Below are 5,109 nucleotides of genomic sequence, written 5' to 3'. Positions count from 1 at the left end.
GCACCCGGCCGCCCACATGGCTAGCTTAGCTTATGCCCCGAAATAATTACACGGAAACTGTATTCTTTTAATCACTGTCTGACCCATTAGTTCCAGCCTCTTATTGGCTAGCTCTTACATATTGATCTAACCCATTTTTATTATTCTATCATTCCCACATCAAATGATAGCCTTTGCTGGAGAGGTTGTAGAGGAAGGGGTACCCTCATCCATTGCTGGTGGGAATGCAAACTTGCGCAACCACTTTGGAAAGCAGTGTGGCGGTTTCTCAGGAAATTAGGGATCAACCTACCCCAGGACCCAGCAATATGACTCTTGGGATTATACCCAAGAGACGCCCTATCATATTACAAAAGCATTTGTTCAACTATGTTCAGAGCAGCATTATTTGTAATAACCAGAACCTGGAAACAACCTAGATGCTCTTCAATGGAAGAATGGATGAAGAAAGAGTGGAATATATACATAGAGTACTACTCAGCAGTAAAAAACAATGACATCTTGAATTTTGCATGCAAATGGATGGAAACAGAAAACACTATCCTGAGTGAGGTAACCCCAGACCCAAAAAGATGAACATGTGACAAGTGGGAGGAGGGGGAGGGAAATGGGAGGCTGGGAGGAGTCGGAAATTTTTTCAATAAAAAAAGACATAAAAAAAAAACTTTTGCTCCTTGCCTTTTACCCGCAGGTGAGCTAATTAGCTGATCATTGTATGTGGCACCTCAATCTCAGCAGTAACTCGGTGATTCTGGAGCCAAAAGTCATTTTTTCTTTACCTTCCCTACTCATTTAGCAATCAATAAAAGTTGCAACCTGCTTCTTGAGCTAAAGAGTCCCTCTTTCTAAAAGTTCCAAAATAGTGGGATTAAGTAATCGCACACATGAGGCTGCTGGACAGTTCCTATCCAAACCATCACAGAGACCAAAGGGGGAAGGTGATGGGCTAAGCTGCATGATTGAGGCTGCAGAATGCAAGTCTGAAAATCCAGAGATGCTGGTCCTCGTGGTAGCTCTACTAGGGGGACTCTGCTGACTTTAAAACAGTGAGTTTTCTCTTCCAGTGTGCCTGGACCAGAAGTCTTTGGATTCAAGAACTTGGGAAAGAAAATTCTCCACCCAAGTTGCAAGGACCCAAATGGGTCCCATCTCTATGTGAGGGTGATCACCAGATGGACAGATGACTGTGGGGGAGGGGGGGAAGGTCAGTAAAGCTCTGAAGAGACAAGAACAAACTGCTATCCAGAGGCTTCGTGGATGATCCAAGAGCTTCTCTCTATCCAGATGTGACTTTTAGGGCACCATCTCCAGAATTCCACAATTGCCTCTTAGAAACACAGACATGACCCAGGAGCTGTAATTGGACAGTCAGTGTCAGGCAAATGGGTTCCTCCTCGGGATCAGAACTTCTGTAGTGGACTGAATGAGTTCACACTGGTATGACCCGATCTGTGTTGGTGATCTGAGACTTGGGTCTGCTCACTTGTCCTGCAAGACAGAGAAGACAATGCAAGATCTTTTGGTCATGTTGAGGCTTCCGAGTTTTTTGTTCTTGTTTTTTTTTTTTTGACCTTGAATTTGGTGCCTCCAATCATCTTTTCGAATAGAAGTGGGGGGGCGGTGAATAGCAGGAAGAGAGTGAATTAAGGACATGGCCTGTGGTTTCTCGCCTTCATCCCATTGCCTCTGCTTTCTGACAGATTCCATTGTGAAGATGTGTGTGCAGGGAGGGAAGGCAGCTGTGGTAATAGAGTATTCAATGATATCCCATCGACTTGAAATCCATTTCAAGAAATCATTAATTTTAAGTTATTCCTGCTCGATAGTTGTGAGCAAGGCTGTAAGAGCTATTTACTTCAAACGTGTACTCTATAAAAAAATAGAAAAGGATGAAAATAATTTGCACTGAGCACTTCAACCTTTTACTCCCCCCCCCCACACACACATACACACACTGTAGAACATAGAAAAGCTTAGAAGTGCCCACCCCAGCTGTAGCAGACACATCTTACCTCTTCACTGGCTGTACTTTTCTGTCGTTTGTCTTCTGGTCTACAATAAGAGTTTGAGTGGTGATTCTTCTCCAGATTCTGCCTGGAGAAGAGCCACTCAGTTCAAAGATGAGACAGTTAAGGTGCCTGTGAGCATAGGGCTGGGACCTGAATATGTCCTGGATGGTAAAACTGACTCCAATAGGAAATTAGCCACATCTTTGGAGTGCTGCTTGTTCATTTTAATCTTTCTCAATCTTTTTCTCGCTTTATGCACCAATCAGTTTCTTCTCTCTCCTCTCCTCCCTCTTTTCTCTACCTCCCACCCACTCCCCATTCATTCCTCAGGGTGTAAGGTTTCCCATGGAGAGTGAACAAAGTCTGGTACATCATTTTGAGGCAGGACCAAGGCCCTCCCTGCTATATCTAGGCTGAGCAAGGTATCCTCACAAAGAGAATGGGCTCCAAAAAGGCAGTTCAAACACTAGGGGCCTTTGTTAGAAGCACAATAACCTTGAATGAACTAGAAACAAGTCCCAAACTCTCTGACCTTTGGCCTCCTTGGGCCTCCATAATTCCTTTTTTATTTTAATAAAGCCCGTGCTTCTGCAACAGGATAGATGATTGCATCTACCTTGGGATAAACACTTTTTCAATTCCAAGTCTTACTTGTCTTCTTCAGAACATGCATTCTCATTTATGCAAGTCCATGCCTTAGGTGCCTGGGGAGGGCAGGGATCAAAGCCCATCCTTGACTGCTGACCTCTGTAAACAAAGGGCTAAAGGAGAAAGTACTGGGCTCTGCATCTTCAAGCTGGGTTTCTGTCGAGAGTTCATTAGCAATTAGCTAATGGTAATTAAGCAGATAATACTTATTGCCATGCATACTTCAATGGCTAATCTCCTTACTAAAGGAATGGAGAATCACCAGGGTTGGGAATGCCCACTTGTGAATTGGTCTAGAGTACTTAGCTGTATCAAACTCTAAATTTGTCTTATCAAATATATAAAATTCAAGAATTCATTGCTAATGTCAAACTTAGACAAGTCCTAAACATTTTCTAATGTAATACCTTATAGTAAACATTGCTAGTGTCCTTAAACAAGTTCTGATCATCTTCTCGCCATTAACATACTATAGTGAACTAAAGCATTAACAGGTCAATACCATGACACCACTTAACAAACCTTGATTCTTTTAAATCCATTTTAACCAAAAGATAAGATTTTTGTAACCGGTAAGAGTCCAAATACAATGCTGCTTTTAAGCAACTGTCCCAATCTCTGAGCAGCAGAAAAAACCTTAGGCTACCCCCCTCTTAGGAGGGCTTTTCAGTACTTTTTTCCTGAGGGGAAAATTGACCTCAGTCCTCAGGCTTTCTTAACATTTTAACAGCAGACTGAATACCTCTTTGGCAATCTGAGTTCTGTTTCTAGTTTCTGTTTCCAGCTCCAAAGTATCCCCTCCTCCTCCTCCTAGCTTCCCAACCTCCCAGCTCCAATGCATCTTTTCCTTTACCAGCCTCCCAAGTCTGGGACACCCAAAACTTTTCTGTTGCTAAGCACCATTCCCCCATTGTTATCCAATTACAAGATCCTACTAAGTACATTACCCAAGCTCAGTACCCTCATTCTCCAGAGCCTTAGAGGACTTAAGCTTCTCATCTCTGACCTTCTAAGAAAAAAGCTACTACACCCCTATACTTGCTGTTTAAAACCTAATGGAACCTACTGCCTGGTTCAAGACCTCTGTCTCATTAACTCCACAGTGGTCCTCTTCATCCTGTAGTGCCTAATCCTTACACACTTCTTTCCCCTATTCCTCCAGGAGCCTTCCACTTCTCAGTTCTAGATCTCAAGGATGTTTTTTTCTCTATTCCTCTAAGCTCCCAATATCAAAACATCTTTGCCTTCACCTGGGCTGACCCTGACACTCACCTCCCCACATAGCTCACCTGGACTGTCCTTCCCCAGAGATTCCAGGACAGCCCACACCTATTTGGTCAGGCTTTAGCTTCTGCTATACTCTTCACTGTCTCTCCCTAAGTCTAAACTCATACAGTATGTAAATGATACTTTACTTTGTAGTATTGGAAATCAGCAAATCTGATACCACCACTCTTTTAAATTTCCTTTCCAAAAAGGGCTATTGAATCTCACCTTCTAAGGCCCAATTATCCACCACTCAGGTCACTTACTTGGGATTAACTATTACCCCACCCAAAAAGCTATTTCCCTATGCAGATAAAAAGCTAATTCAGTCCCTTGCAGTTCCTTCCACAAAAGAGATTTTTATCATACTTGGATCCCCTCTTTCTCTCCTTACCCGCCCCTTATACGAGGCAGCTCTCTGCATGAGCCCCTTCTCCATCCCATTACTAAATCCTTCCAGAGACTCCAAGAAGCCCTTATTCAGGTCCTAACTCTTCATCTCCCAGATTCAACTCATCCTTTCTCCCTCTATGTAACAGAAGGAGGGACATGTCCTTGGGTCCTAGGACATCAGTTGGGATCTTCCTTTGCACCTGTAGCACACCTGTCAAAGAAGCTGGACCTTACCTGCATATGGGCTTTAGTGGCCACTGAGCTTCTGATTCGTGAGTCAAGGAAACTAGACTTTGGGTCATGCACCATTGTCTTCTCCCACCAAATCTGTCCCATCTCTTAACTTACAAAGACTTACAAACCTTACCCCCTTCCGGAGTTCTTTCTCTCCAGGTGGCACTAGTAGAAGATGCCACACTCACTTTCCAATGCTGCCCACCCCTTAATATCTCAAATCTCCTACCTCAATCTAACATTAATTCCTATCTCATTCCTGTACAGAAACCTTAGAGAATCTACCACCCTACTCTTCACATATACAGGAGAGCAAACTGTTCCAGGCCACTTATACCTGGTACACAGATGGCAGCTCCTTTTCATGTGAAGGGATCTACAGAGCAGACTATGCCATGGTGTCAGATACTGGAGTGGTAGAGAGGCACTCTTGCTCATACCACTAATCAGCAGGCTGAGTTAATAGCCCTTACCCATGCCTTACAGTTAGCAAAGGGACAATCTTTAAATTGTTTACACAGACTCCAAATTATGCCTTTCATATCCTCCTGTCCCATGC

The 5,109-nt window shown here is 43.5% G+C and overlaps 1 protein-coding gene across 1 annotated transcript in view; it reads right to left on the bottom strand.

The window, feature by feature from the left end:
- Window positions 1–1,420: 1,420 nt before the first annotated feature.
- Window positions 1,421–5,109, bottom strand: part of Kcnk9 (potassium two pore domain channel subfamily K member 9) — a 77,055-nt gene continuing 73,366 nt past the window's right edge. Inside the window, exon 3 of the mRNA XM_026782515.1 lies at window positions 1,421–1,488. The gene's annotated coding sequence lies outside the window, so the exon portion shown is untranslated. The remainder of the gene's footprint in view (window positions 1,489–5,109) is intronic.

Source organism: Microtus ochrogaster, chromosome 15 (genome assembly GCF_000317375.1).
Source record: "Microtus ochrogaster isolate Prairie Vole_2 chromosome 15, MicOch1.0, whole genome shotgun sequence".
NCBI classification, from domain to species: domain Eukaryota; kingdom Metazoa; phylum Chordata; class Mammalia; order Rodentia; family Cricetidae; genus Microtus; species Microtus ochrogaster.
Note: the sequence above shows the minus strand (reverse complement) of the source record. Positions and strands in the feature narration are given on the sequence as shown.